The sequence below is a fragment of the Dermacentor silvarum genome, chromosome 3 (genome assembly GCF_013339745.2).
Source record: "Dermacentor silvarum isolate Dsil-2018 chromosome 3, BIME_Dsil_1.4, whole genome shotgun sequence".
Taxonomy (NCBI): Eukaryota; Metazoa; Arthropoda; class Arachnida; order Ixodida; family Ixodidae; genus Dermacentor; species Dermacentor silvarum.
In genome coordinates this window covers 208,243,417-208,259,230 of record NC_051156.1, presented here as the reverse complement: position 1 = coordinate 208,259,230, position 15,814 = coordinate 208,243,417, and the positions used below count along the sequence as shown (strand labels likewise).

The 15,814-nt window shown below is 44.8% G+C and overlaps 1 protein-coding gene across 5 annotated transcripts in view; it reads right to left on the bottom strand.

Moving 5' to 3' along the window:
* LOC119446561 (uncharacterized) overlaps positions 1-9,996 on the bottom strand; it is a 174,450-nt gene extending 164,454 nt beyond the window's left edge. For 3 of the 5 annotated variants that reach the window (XM_049664214.1, XM_049664217.1, XM_049664215.1), the window contains exon 1: positions 8,638-9,995. The gene's annotated coding sequence lies outside the window, so the exon portion shown is untranslated. Of the gene's footprint in view, positions 1-8,637 lie in introns of all 5 variants that reach the window. The other 2 variants (XM_049664216.1, XM_049664218.1) reach the window with 2 other exon arrangements.
* Positions 9,997-15,814: the final 5,818 nt, after the last annotated feature.

Below are 15,814 nucleotides of genomic sequence, written 5' to 3'. Positions count from 1 at the left end.
AGCCCTCGACGTCCCCTCATGGGAGGCTTAGGCCCGGCCATCTAAAAGTGCTGGTTCCGCAATAAATGTTTATTCCTCCTCCTCCTCCAGCGCTAACCTTCCCGTCGCTATGCCCAAGTGTAGAGGTACCCAAAGATATAGTACATTTTGAACAGTTAAATTTAATCCGAGAAGGCGGAGTGGGGTTTCTAAGGTTAATTTCCTTAAGCTAATAAATCGTCGACAAGTAATTAAGAAAATGTTCTATGGTCTCTTCTTCCCTACACATATGACAAATCGGTGAGAGTGCCAGACCAGTCCTGTATAAATAAAAATTTTAAGAAGGTATGCGAGAGCGAAGCCTCGCATACCTTCAGTTTTCTCGATTGGCATAGATTATTTTTCCAGAGGTACAATAAGTGTTTAAAATCCGAGGAATTTGTCATAGATGGTGCATAGAATTCCCGTAGCATCATTTTCCTCCAAAATCTTGCAGCTATGATCAAGGCTGATATGGGGTGAATTTTACTGACTGGGCCAACTATCGACGCCTTCGCCAATGAATGTGACGTTGCATATAGAACTGGGCCTGTAGGCCCAGGTACCCAGACTAAATGGATATTAGTTGAGTGTTGAATAACTAATAATTTAAACACTCACAAAACCCGAGATTCATTAGGTCGGTGAGTGAAGTACACAAGGACAAAGAATGAGTTAAAATGACGACATAATCTATTGATGGGTTTAATTGACGAATTTACTGCCAATAAAAGATCTGCTGGAAAGATTGGCACAAAGTCTGGAAGTCGCCGGGAAAATAGCCAATCGAGAATAGGGTTGAATATACCGATGCCACATTTTCTTTTTTCGAGCGAAGCTTCTATTGTCTCACAAATGTCGATGGCGGCACGCAAAAAAAATGAAAGCTCGTTCCAGGTTAGAGCAGGTGCGGGGAAAGTGAGCCGGCGCCGGATCACGTGACGCGCGCGACCGATCATGGTCGTTTGGTGTGTCGCGGGGAGGAAAAGGGAAGGAAAGGGGGTTGGCGCACGCTCCTTGTGCTTCCCTCGCCTCAGATCAGTCTCAGCCAACCGGATGGGAAGGCCTCGCATGGTGCGTTCCGCCGAGGAGTAGGCTGCGTTTGAGAAACGGCGCCGCGAACTCGATCGGGAAACGGCTCGTCGTCGACATGCCGATTCTAGCATGAGGGCTTTCGAAGCCCCGGCGAAACGTCAGCGTAGAGCCGCGGACCACGAGTTGCGGGAGCGCGATGTTGAGGCCAAACGTCAGCCAAGAGCCGCCGACCCTGAGTTTAGGGCAAACGAAGCGGAACGCCTGCGACAGGGTCGTGTTGCACCCTCCAGGAACCCGACAACGGTGGTGCACGTCTCGTAACTACGGGAAAGAAGTAGATCAGGTACACACACGACAAGCTTCGCATACCCCAATTTTCTCGACAGGGGAAGGGCTGGTAATTTTTTTGTTGTTGTTCTGCGTGGCATCAGTCGCTATGACCTCATTTGTTCGTGATTTCATTAAATAATCCTGTAGAGTAACACTGAACATTCGGTAAGGTCTTGCGTTACTTGGAAAAATATATCCAAATTGTATGTGCAGAGAATTTTCCACGTCGCAAATGGGCTTTACCTCTCCGATTCTAACGTTCAACGGATCGAGAAGAGTTTTTACAAAATTAACTTAAAGTTTGTGGAATCGAGGCCAATGTACATCGAAAAACACGCTAGGTTGAGAAATGAACACTGTTTGGCAACGTGTTATTGGCGATTCGTGCGCTCTTAAACATGTTTGTACAGCAAGTACAAGAAACCGAGTTACAAGAGAAGGAATTCTTGCTTCTAGATACAAAATAGTATTTGCTACAAATTTAGGTAGCCCTAAACATAGTCTTAATGCCTGCTTTTCAAGAAGAACAAGGAGGCGAAGCTTATAGGCAGGCGCCCCAGAGTATAACACACATCCGAATCTCAGGACAGGGATCAGGTACACACACGACAAGCTTCGCTTACCCCAATTTTCTCGACAGGGGAAGGGCTGGTAATTTTTTTGTTGTTGTTGTTCTGCGTGGCATCAGTCGCTATGACCTCATTTGCAGGTCCTCTCGGGGTGGGATGGAGCTCTGTAATATATTAAATTCTGGAGATCGCACTGGCCCCCTGTGGAACTCATTTTGCCTGTTTATATGTACGCGATTAAAACCCGCTCCGAGAGCAATAAAATTAACTGCCAATCATAAATTACGTAATACATGTTTGTAAATATTTGCGTACGTACGGTAAATTGATGACAAGGTGGCCATGTGCATCCCTGATCGACTGTTGCTCAGTCTACGTAATAATCCCACCACTCGAACGCCCTTTGCTGCAATATATTCTATGTGTGCACGCCATGAAAGATTATATATATATATATATATATATATATATATATATATATATATATATTGCAACGTGATTTGTTCACGTGTAAACGTCAATGAAGGCGAGAAACGTCAGGCGAACGTCAAGAAGCGGCGAGGCGACCAGCAGCCAAAATCCGGGCAAGCGCAAGCTCGGGGCGCGTGGTTAGCACCAACACTGTGGCTTTCTTGCTGACTGCTTCGGCGTCGTCTTGTCTTCTTCATTACATTGCCGTTCGTATGTCGACAACCAGTCGGCAACATCGGAGTCACCTGAGCCGTTGAAGATGGGCGGATCCCGCTCACGGTACACGGCGCTGCAGGTGGCAGGCGCTTCCGAAGGGTCAGTCTGAGTCGAGGTGTCGTTGACCATCATGGGTGCAGGAACCGAAGGGAGCGTCCGGGAGCGGAGTTCCAGGTTGGTGCGGGGGACCCACGCAGCATCCACCAAATGCAACGTGATTTGTTCACGTGTAAACGTCAATGAAGGCGAGAAACGTCAGGCGAACGTCAAGAAGCGGCGAGGCGACCAACAGCCAAAATCCGGGCAAGCGCAAGCTCGGGGCGCGTGGTTAGCACCAACACTGTGGCTTTCTTGCTGACTGCTTCGGCGTCGTCTTGTCTTCTTCATTTACAATGTATATATATATATATATATATATATATATATATATATATATATATATATAACCACAGGATACTTGACAACGTCTGCTTGGGGAATAAATACAAGCAATGAACACTTGTTCACGTTTAGAGTCAGGCGAATGGAATTTGGCCCATCTTCTAGAACAGATCAGGTTTTCGTAAAGTGTGTGAATGTCCTTTGCCGATGAGAAGATTGTTATGTTATCCGCATACACGTAAGTATGTACGTCCTCTCGGGGTGGGATGGAGCTCTGTAATATATTAAATTCTGGAGATAGCACTGGCCCCCTGTGGAACTCATTTTGCCTGTTTATATGTACGCGATTAAAACCCACTCTGAGAGCAATAAAATTATCTGCCAATCATAAATTACGTAATACATGTTTGTAAATATTTGCGGAAGTTAGGTTCTCGCAGCTGGCTTACAAGTACCCCGTGTTCAACGTTATCGTATACATTAGTGATATCAAGCGTAACCAATGCCGCATACCGGCCTTGGCGCCGTGCAAGTTGTGTACGATTTTTCGGGTCAATATGTGCCTGCCATTTTGAGCACCCCGGCCTGTATGCAATTTGACATAGGCTAAGAAGCATTCTCTGATTAATAATATTCATAACGCGAACATGTAATACTCTTTCTATCAACGTTATCAAAGTTAGACCGATTGGCCTAATATTTTATTTTTATGTTGCCCAAGTATAACCCTCTCCCGTTTCTTTTTTTTTTTAGGTAACGGTATAATCTTTGCAGTTTTCCATTCTAGTATAAATTTTCCACTCAGGTACGATTTTTAACATGGCCGAAAGTGACTCCATCAGGGTCTGGAGCCGCAGTCGGAATTTTCCGTAAGACATTTGACAATTCATTCACAGATATCTCCGTGAAATCCTCATCAATGGAGGAAATAAACGTAGCGGTAAGAACATTAGAAGAAAGCCGATGCTCCAGCCCTTTATTTATTTATTTATTTATTTATTTATTTATTTATTTATTTATTTATTTATTTATTTATTTATTTATTTATTTATTTATTTATTTATTTATTTATTTATTTATTTATTTATTTATTTACACTATACTGCAGGCAGCAATGCTGCCCAAGCAGGAGAGGGTTTACAAAAGAACATTTTTTAGTAGTTTTTCAAATGAAACTTAAGATGTGCATTCAACAACAAATTCCGGTAAATGATTCCATTCTTCGCTCGTAAGTGGAAAAAATGATTTCTGAAAGATATTAGTGCGGGCAAAGTACGACTGGACTACTTTAGAATGAAAAATACGTGCCGACCTGTGTGGAGCAGGGGTAATATATGTGGCATTTGCTAAACCAGTTTGATTATGAAACAATGAGTAAAAAAATTTCAGCCTAGCGATTTTACGGCGCACATGGAGCGGATCCAGTCCAAGTTGGCCTAACATACCAGAAACTGACGACGAAGTTTTGTAGTCAGAGCAAATAAACCGTGCAGCCAGGCGCTGAATTCTTTCAAGTTTATCAATTTCCTTATTACAGTATGGGTCCCACACTATGGAAGCATACTCTAGGACTGGGCGAACGAGGGAAAGATAAGCTTGCAGCTTGACAGATGAAGGTGACTTCTTTAGCTTTCTACGTAGAAAGCAAAGTTTTTTGAATGCTTTGTTGCATATGTTGTCAATATGGGTGTCCCATTTGAGGTTACTGTTAATTGTTATGCCTAAGTATTTCACAGAGGTAATAGATTCGAGGTTCCGATTGCCAATGTGGTAAGTATAAAGTAGCGGTTTTCGTTTCAATGTTATTATCATTGACACTGTTTTGGAAAAGTTTATTTGCATTCCTCTGTCGTCGCACCAGTCCGCGAGTTTACAAAGATTACGGTTAAGTGTATCCTGGCATGAAGAACTCCTGACAGAAGAATAAATGACACAATCATCAGCAAACAATTTCACCTTGACATTAGGATCCACATTTTTAGCAATATCATTTACATAGATAAGAAACAGCAGGGGTCCCAGCACTGACCCCTGTGGTACACCGGATAAGACAGGCAGGCTATTAGATTTCACACCATCAATTTCCACAAACTGAACACGATTTTCTAAGTAAACCTGAATCCAATGAACTATATTTTCTGGTAGTCCGAGTGAATTAAGAATTTCAATTAAATTTGCATGTGGCACACGGTCAAATGCCTTTGACAAGTCTAGAAATATTGCGTCAATCTGCAGGCGGTCATCTATGGCACTGGCAAAGTCGTGTACGATAGATAACAATTGAGTTGAGGTTGAGAACTTCCTACGAAAGCCATGCTGAAAATCTACAAAAAAGTTATTCGCTTCCAAGTGGTTGGATATGTGATTAGCGATAATATGCTCCAAGAGCTTACAACATGTGCTTATGAGGGATATAGGTCTGTAGTTGTTAGGAATAAGATTATCACCTGATTTAAACACCGGTATTACTTTGGCCGTGAGCCAGTCTTTTGGTACTGAGCTCTGTTTAAGGGATGCATTAAGAATAATGTATAAGAATTCAGAAGTCAGTTCGGAGTAGCGACGAAGAAAGTTGTTAGGCAGACCATCCGCTCCAGGCGATTTTTTTACGTCAATATCAAGCAGCATGGAAAGAATGCCTTCGCGACTAATTGAAATGTCAGGAATTGATTGAGATGCAGATGGTGTATTTGATTTATCATGGGCGCTGAGAACTGAAGGTATAGTGAATGCTTTATAAAATGTGTCATTTAATTCATTGACGATATCATTAAGATTAGAATTCACGCTATTGTTTATTCTTAGCTGCTGAACACTTCGATTAGAGTCGGACAAGAAACGCCAAAACTTGTCTGGGGAGTTTTTTAAGAATGTAATCATAGTCTGGTTATGGAATTTGTCACGGGCGTTACGTAGTTTGATGAGTAAAGCATCTCTTAAGGAGCGGAGTTCGGTATTCTGAGCTAGCTTATACTTGCGTTTGCGCTTTATTCTACGTTTGAGATGAATGATTTCACGGGTGATCCAAGGGTTATGACGTTTAGTTTTCTTTCTACGCTTTGGTACGAATTTATCAATACAATACTTAACAACAGAGTTAAACTTGTCCCAGAGAAGCGTGACGTCGTCATCGCGTTTCAATTCATCAAGGGAAAGATGTAAGCAATCCAAGATGGATTCGTCATCAGCCGATGAAAAATCCAAAAAGGACTGCGTGATAAGTGTAACTCGGAAGCATTTTTGTATTTCCAAGTCCACATGTACAAGCTTGTGGTCAGCTATACCTTCAGTCAGGATAACAATAGGATTTTCCGACAAGCAATAACTTCCAATTACTCCGTTATGTCTTTTGGGGAGAAAACTGTAGATTCTATACGCTTACCGGCAACGGAATCATTTTCTTACATCCAAGAAAGCCGAATAGCGCGCGTTTGTTATTGGGTTCAGCAAGCCAATCAAAATGATTCATGTCATGTTAATCTTTTGCTTCTGACACGGTACGTTTAAATGTACCTTGCAAGAATTTATAGTCTGACCAATTTTAGGGCATTGGTTATGCAACAATTTCTTCAAGGCGGCTTTTCTTCTATAATCCCGCGAGCAGTCAACATTACAACAGCACGAAGATTTATCTTTAACTGTGTGAACCTCAAATACAGCTTTGAAACGGGAATCCTTTAAGAGAGGCCAAATGCTTAATGCTTTTTGTTTAGAATTCGCATCAGATAGGGTACCCAATGATTACCGCAAATTATTTTGAAATTTTCTGTAATTTATGTTGTATGTTCGCGCCTGAGACACTAAGAATGTTACCGGGCATATAATTTCAAATATCACAAGAATGTGGTCCTTATTTGTTGCATAGTCATCAGTCGACAAAGAGGTTACGCAAAGACCTGAACCTGAGGAAATCAAATGTAGAGTAGAAGCAGCTAGACCTTTCACAAAAGTAAAATGTCCTTAACTTTGACATAATATGTTGGCGTCCTGTGACCAACGTCACAGTCGAGTACCGCACGGATCTGTATTTAAACCCCATGCCAGATGATGGGAGTTCAAGTCACACACCAATGGAGGGCACGGCGGACCAGGAACTGCCATGTCACTGACAGGAGCCGTGTTCTTCATTGTGCAGGTTGGTTCCGATACGATCCGAGCTCCTTGCGTAGCGATTATCGTGGTGTTATGGTCCTCCGTGACCACGGTGATGCCTTGCTATGGCTTATGAGTGTCTCATTGTGTGTAAACTGCTACTTTGCGGCGATGTCGAAGTAAATCCAGGTACTACACAGGCCGAAATGCTCAAACCGTTGTTAGAGGGGCAGGCTACTCTTGGTAACAATATACAAGAACTTCAAACGCATTTCTTGAAAACTGAGAAGCTGGTTTTGGAACTTTAGCGCATGTCTAACAATGTACAGCCCTATCTGGATGAAAAAGTCCCACAAGCGGCTTATGGTCAGTCGACAGTGCGAATGGCTTACCGAGTAGGTATTGGCGGGAATACGAGACCCCGAAAACTAGAGCAAGGGCTTCGCGCTCCAACTGGGAATAGTTTTTCTCGGCTTTCCTCAGTACCCGATAACGAAACCCTATGGGCCGACGCACCCCGTCCCCGACATCGCGAGAAATCACTGCACCGATCCCATCCGGGGAGGCATCGCATTCCAGGACAAGAGTCTTGCGTGGGACGAAATGCACTAGGAAATCAGTGGATCTGAGGAGGTCCTTCACCTTGCTGAAGGCCCGTTGTTGACTGGGACCCCACTTAGTGTCCTTGCGGAGCAGTTGATACAGAGGCGCCATGGGAAGAAGAGGCGTTAGGAAGAAACTTGTGGTAGTATGTCACCATGCCCAGGTACGACCTTAATTCTGTGAGGTTACATGACACCTGCATCTGAAGAATGGCATCCACGTTTTGCGACATTGGTTGACTGCCCTGAGCACCAATTCGATGCCCCAGGAAATCCACCTCGGCCTGACGGAATTTGCACTTGTGCGCATTTAAGCGCACGTCATATTCCCGAAACCGCTGCAATACTTCGCGCAGTGTGGTGCAGTCATTGTGTTTCTCTGCGATGATGACGTCGCCTAAGTAGACCTGAACCCCCGCAAGTCCTTGCAAGATGGTCTCCATGCGACGTTGAAACACTGCCGACGCGGAAGCCACACCAAACGGCAGGTGAGTGAAGCTAAACAGTCACATATGCGTATTTATGGTCGTGATTAGCATGGCTTCCTCGTCCAACGGTAGCTCCTCGTCCAAAGTCGACGGTGGCGCACCTAGAAAGTCCACGTTGAAGCTTTCAGGCCGGGCGCGCGCCGCCGCCGCCGCCTGCGCAGAGGACTTTCAACATGGCTCTGAGGCGGAAAAAAAGAAAATATAAAGATGTGAAAAGCGCGCGCTATCATCGTCCAATCGGAGACACAGGAGAGAGAGAAGCGGCGTTTATCAAAGGATGGCGGTACTTTTCTTATATAGGGATTTTACGTTGTCCCACATCTCAGTGAACTGGCGGACCCTTGATAAGACCTAGCCCTGGCGCAAACACGTAAGCAAATTCTGTCGCCAAACGCTCCACGTTAACATCAGTCCCGATGAAAGGCAATCGCTCACCTGTCGCGCTCATGACTGGCGCCTCGAGCATGTGGAACGCCTGGATCAAGCCTCGTCCGCCCAGGTTGGGGCCAGAACAACCGCGAGGGCTGTCAGGGATCCGTCCGTCTACCGATTTCCGCACGAAAACTTCAGCTTGAGTTGTCCACCCACGGGAAGCCTTCCCACGAAGCAAGTCGTTTGCATTGGCGAACCGCGCAGGTTGGGCCACACTTTTGTTTTGCTCATACGTGGGCCACGTGATGACCGACACGTGATGAGCGACCTGCATGTCCAATGGAACCCCCGCACAATTCAAGGTGCGCACAATGGGTTGCGTGATGCCGACGTGGCTGACATGACTGTCCACTGCCTCCAGCGCGAATATGCAATTCGTTTCCACAGCGGTGCACTCCTGAGACGATAGAGCGTGTACCTGACGCGACAGCCCTGGTGGCCCCTCAACGAACTCGCTCTGCCAACGGAAGCAAGCTCGGGCGATATGACCCCGCTGTTGGCACTTGAAGCATGTGGCCGAACGGAACCGGCAATCCTCTGGTCCGTGCCCTTTCGCTGCGCAGCGGGTGCATGAAATAATCCGCGACCGGTTTCTTGGGCGATAAGCCTGGCCTCCCATCGCATGTACGCTTCCCTCAGCGGCATGGCTCATTATCTGTTGCGCGCTTGCTTCTGCCATTTCGGCTGATAACACGACTTCTTCTGCTTCACTCTTCGTCAGCTGCGGCTTCGCGAGCAACTGCCGACGCACTCCTGCGCTTTGCAGACCACAGACAATGCGATCTCGTAGCATTTGATCAAACGTTGCGCCAAAATTGCATGTGTCTGCTAGCCGACGAATGCCAGCTATGAAATATTTGACAGGTTCGCCTGGCATCTGGTCACGTGTAAAAAAACTTGTAAGACTGTGCTATCTCCTTTAGTTGCGGTGAGAAGTGCTGCTGCAACAAAGCTACCTCTTGGGCTTACGAAAGTTCGTTCACCTTGTCTGGCGCGCATCGTCCGTTAAGTACGTCCACGGTGTGGGTGGTCAGCGCTGCAACCAAAAGGGTCCGCTTCTTCTTGTCGTCCATGACGCCATTGCCTTCAAAGAAGGCCTCCAGTCGAACTTGGAAAGCTGGCCACTTGTCGCTCGTCTCGTCAAACTGTGGCGGGCTGGCATATCCTCCCATGGTGTCGAAGGCAGTGGCGTACTAAGTAGGCGGCCCGTTGTTATCCCATCCTCGTCGCCACTGAAGAATACGCACGACGCACGGGTGGTGGCTGGGCCAAGACAATGTTTATTGCTCTGATGCGTGTTAATATAGGCGTTGTGCGAGACGGTTAGAGAGGGAAGGTGAGGAGGAGGAAACAGCGGCGATAACCGCAGCCGTATGCTGGCGTGACGTTATACAGATACAGCATTGGTGATTTTTATTTGCCCGGTGTAGACTTCTTTCTGGGGTTTTACGTGCCGAAACCAGTTTTGATTATGGAGGGCTCCGGATTAATTTTGAGCACCTGGGGCTCTTTAACGTGCGCTATACAGCGTAAGCACGCGCGAGTTTTTGCATTTCGCCTCCATCGGAATGCGGCCGCCGCGGCCGGGATGGCCGGGATTAAATCTCGCGACCTCGCGCACAGCAGCGCAACACCTTAGCTAACTGAGCCCCACCGCGGCGGGTCGGTGTAGACCGGATGCGCCTTCCGCCTGGGCCACATCATAGTTAGGATTTAAATGTACTATTCGATATCATGTTAACACACGATCTCAGACAAGTTGTTCTTGAGCCGACACGCGTACAAGGTTCCTCATCCTCAACCCTCACTTTTGGACCTTGGTTTCTTTGCTCGCCAATTCGCTGAATTCATGGTGGTGATCGAGCAGGCGCTATCTGACTACTATCTTGTTTTTTGTTTCCTTACTGCTTGTTTCCTGTGCCAAAAACTAAAAAATCGTCTGTCCATTTTGTCAAAGATTATTCTCGCGCTAACGACGCATGCGTGATTGATTACTTGAAAAAAAATTATAACTGATTTTGACGAAAATATGTCAACTCACTTTGGACCCGCTTTAAGGACATGTGTCACTTTTATCTTGAGAAATTCATGCCAAATAAAAAAAAACAAGTTCACAAGCAAACACTGGGGATAAATCGCAACATCATTATTATGAAACACAAAATTAAGAGATTAAAAAAGGCCCGCACGCTGTCAAAATAGATAGCTAAATTCCAAGGCACGCTTGCATTTGCCGTGCGCAGTTCAAAGAATTATTATTTTAACTCATATCTCCCTAATTTTATTACAAACGATCCAAGTAAATTTTGGAATTCCATTGACGAGAAGAAACCAATATCCCAAATGACAATAAATGGACAGATGGTTACGGAGAACGTTGAACTTGCTCATCACTTTAATATGTTTTTTTCACAGTGTCTTCTCGAATTCCAGTGATTCTTCAAGTAATTGCAGAGTGTACCAACCATGTGATGTAAATTTTATATTGTATGCTAGTGTACTCTCTATGGTGTTGAACCTAAAACACAAATGTTCAAGTGGGCCTCACAATATTCCTAAATTGTTTATCCGTAGATATGCTGTAACCTTATCAACGTTTCTTGTAATATTCCATGCTTCATTATTGTCTGAATCGCCGTGCGATTGGAGGACAACCCGAATTGCACCAATTCATAAAAATGGAGACAGTCTACGTGTAGAAAATTACCGTGCAATTTCTTTAACGTCATCATGCTGCAAACTCATCGAACATACCATAGCAAAAAGAATTGCCAAATATCAATAAAACCATTCCATATTACCTAACTTTCAGCACGGGTTCAGAAGAGGGTATTCGACTGTCACACAACTGGTCACTGTAGTTCAGTCCTTTGCATCAACCCTTGACAAGAACGAACAAATAGACATAATTTTCCTTGACCTCCGTAAGGTATTCGATACGGTCCCGCATGATAAATTGATTCTAAAGCTTGAAAATGCAGGAATCCCGCAGATGTGTATCTCTTGGGTTTCTGCTTGTCTAATCGGAAACAATTCGTTGAGATAAATGGAGAAAAATCGGACTGCCTTCCGGTCACATCGGGTGTTCCCCAGGGCAGTGTCATCGGTCCTCTTCTTTTTGTTCTATATATTGGTGATATTGTTAACACGGTTGAAGGTGGTGTACATACTCGATTATTTGCCGATGATTGCGTGCTCTTTAAATGGGCATTGTTTCTATCCATAATCAAACTAGTTTAAGGTGCAGTTTAATATTCTTGCATGGTGCAAGTGCTGGGGTAATGACACTAAACACAGCTTAAAGCGTACTTCTTTTAGTTGTATGATTTAGTTGCAGGATGCCGTTTCTTGCATTTTTTTGTATTGTATAGTATACTGCTGTGTGTTGTGTGCCACAAGCTGTTTACATTGTTATATGTAACCCCCCACACCGTACTGCCTAAATGGCGCTGTGAGTATGAGAGTAAATAAATAAATACTGTGAATGACACATAAGAAATCACCCCTGATTTATACCTATAAGTTAAATTCATCACCCCTTCATGAAGTCACTAGTTATAAATACCTAGGAGGGACCCTTCAAAATACACTGTCATGGATCTATATCATAACTATATAACACTTGGGCTTCAGCCTTCAGAAAACTATGTCTGTTGAGACACAAACTAAAGAAAGCCCCTTCTATAAATGTTATGCCACCTCTCCCTAATTAGACTTAAGCTGGAATATGCATGCATAGTTTGGGATCCGTACACAAAAACTAATATCAATAGTCTTGAGCGAATTCAGAGAAAAGCGGTCAGATTTTCCAAATCTGATTCCCCCACCGAACTAAAGGAAATTAACAACATTGAACCACTCGAACTTAGGAGAAAGAAACAGACACTTGAATTCCTTAAACTACTTTACACCAACAATTTATCCCTTGAACCATCTGAACATTTATCGCAGTTATCAACCAGAACTACACGCCACTGCAGACATGATGCATTAACCCCGTACTTTGCAAGAACGAACAAATATAAGCTTACTTCTTTTTCCTCAACTGTAACCGAATGGAATTGTATCATCGAATCCACATCCTAATCTTGTAATTTTATGGTTCTGTTTGTTTCGTTTGTTTCGGCACTTGTACGAAGTGTTTAATAAAAAATGAAATAAATAAATAAAACATAATTTCCGCTCGTAGAGATTACACTATTCAGAGGCCGTGTGTCGTGAACCCCTGAAGACTAGCATGAATTCGCAATGAAAAATGAACGACACAAAGGTAGACTTAAGGCTATTACTAGAATTTCGAATTTAGGGGACAGAAGTTTCAGTGCTAACTTTGCTTTGTGGCAAATTCTGGTTGATACTAATATAAGTAATCCACCCTCTTTGGCGCATTGGACATGCACCTAAGTACATGCCCTGTGCTTTTCGAATAGGAGAAGTAGAAAATCAATGCGTTTCGTAACTCATTTTGAAAACGAATATCTCCATACTGGTGTTTTGCGCAACATGCACAAATTCGCCGTTTTGTGGCTCCAATTCCACTGGCTTGCTGCAGGCTTGGTTAATCATCACTCGCTCGGCCGCACATTAATTACCGTGTACCGCAGCATGTAGTCAGCATCCACAGCGCTAGCTAAGACGAGTCATGTGATGATGATGATATGAGCATGTGTGCCATGAGCCACCCCCCCCCCCCCCCCCCTTAGCGGTGTGCTGTACATCGAAAGAAAGCATTACAGGATAATACCCATTGTTAAATATTTTGGAAACACTACAGGGAGCATTCCAAATTGAAGTAAGTGTCTGGGTTTTTGGCGCGGTGAATGGCAGTAAACACCGGAAACATTCGCCAACATTAGATGAATTGAATCGCCAGTTCAATACTTGGGCGTACCACTCGAACATTACCTTCGTAATGAGGACTACTGGCTCGAAGAAGTTAAGCGAATCAAGGAAAAAATAAATTGGAAAGGCACTCATATATCGCAATGTTTGCGAAAGCCACTTTATGCAACTTGTTTTTAATAAGCGAGATATGGTACATCATGCAGGTTTTCTGTTGTTCTCGTATAAATGTGCAAGAGATTCACAGAGTTTTTGCTGTGTCCATTTGGGCATCAGATTGGGAGAGATGTAGCCGTATGAACTTGTTTAAGCGACTCAAAGACGGAGGCCTAGGCCTTTAACATCTTTTTGTGAAACAGCTAGTGAACAGGTTCATTTTCTTTCGAGACGTGCGTGACTCCTTTCTGCGCACAATGTGCCATTTGCGACTGAGCAAGCATCTGCCGGCTTATGTGGTAAGCAATTTAAGTATGTCTGGTGTTCTTGGAGGGTACCTAAGGGAAGTAGTTGACAGTGTCCGTTTTCTGTCCGTACGTTTTTCTAATGATTACCTTTTTTTCGGTGTCACGGAAGAAATTATACAGGGATACACTTGACATGGTCATACCGGTTCCAATGTACAGAGCCATAAACAGTGGAGGACAGGGACATGACGTTTTAAAGCGTGTTATAAAAATGCAGGTGAAGCCAGGTACTAAATCTTTTTTTTTTCTTTAGTTACATATACCTGGACATTGCCGGTACGGGCCATTTTACAAGAGAAGGGTTTTTATTTACCTTGGGGTGCAAAGTGCCTTATATGTAAACAAATGAAAACAATCGACCACGTTTTTTTTTTTTTTTTTTTTTTCATTGTTGGGAAGGGGTTTATTTTTGGGACGTTCTTCAAAGAACACTACACGAAGAATTAATTGCCCTTAAATCCATATGGTATTAGATTTTTAACTATAGAAAGTGAGGACTGGCTGCCTTTGGACCTAATTATGCTAATGGGCCTCCACTGTTTGTGGCGGGATCGAATGGCAGGGTTTCTTTCTTTTTTTTTTTTTTTTTGTGAGCCCGACCGAAGGCCTGCACGACTACTTTTCCGGGAGGGTGTTTCCAAATTCATCGACGTAATTAAAGATCGAGAATTCCCCCCGGATTGACTGACGAGGATTCAGCCCCTCGCAACTTTAAATAAAGAAATTTTAAGCATGACATGACCAGCCAAAACGTGGCTGACCACACAACATGTATGCATGCAAGTTTGAAAGTATGTTTATATGTATAATTATGTATTGCTTTCTTTGGGGGAAAATGATGCAATTTGTGTTTGCTAAGTGAAAGTTCCGGCAATAAAAGTTGTCGCAGTTTCACCTGAAAGGCGAAGCATCAATTGCGATAGCAAATTTGTAGAGAGCTATACGGAGTAATGATATTAGCTTTATCAGCTGTATAAACTTGGACATGCAGCAGCACCGGCAACGCGCAGAACTGTTGTCGACGCCGTCGGCGTTTTGCCCGCGTTCGCTCAAAATGCCTGCGGCGTTGGTGACTGTTGCCGGAGCCTCTGATATAAATAGGCACTTGGTGCCGCAGCTAAACGTCGCCTCCCTTCCCTCCCCTCCCCCCCCCCTCCCCCACGGCCTCTCGCGCGTCGGAAGAAGGCGCGTTTGCTCTACATATATGGTGATTGTAAAGGAGGAAAGAGACGCCTACTTCTGCAGCCCTTAAGGAAGCACGGCGCAGAACGCGCGTTTGTTCTCCGCCGTGCGTTCACTCCCCGTGAAAGAGCGCGTCCCTCGCGCCCTTTCACTCGCGCATACAGCGTTCGGCGGCGCGCGGCGACGATTTCATCTCCATTGACGTCATACGGAACCTCACGGCGACGGCGACGGCAACGGCGATGGCAACGGCGACGGCGACGCCGACGGCAGAAATCTGCTTTTGAGTGTCCATATAATTGCTATCGCAATAAAAGAAAGAAGAAAGCCAAGTTAGCCCAGTGGGTAAGACATGCACTCGGCTTCTGTGCGTGGGGCCGTAAGTTCGAAACTCACTACCGCGAACGTCTTTCCTTTCGAATGTATTCTGTTTTTATATATCGATTAATTTCTTTATACAGATTACCGAGGCGAAGTTAGAACACAGGCGAGAGCCTGCGCGGACAAGGAACGCGCGGATAACACAGACTTCCGGGAGCGAGGGTGACGTGGCGTCGCGGCGATGCCCCTCACGCAGCACCTGGCGCGCCAACGCCGCAGCATGTGTCCCCTTTCGTCTGCTTTGCTCTGTCGAGGCGCGCACGTGACGTGACGTCACAGCCAATGGGAATGTAGGTGCCCTTTCGCTGCTA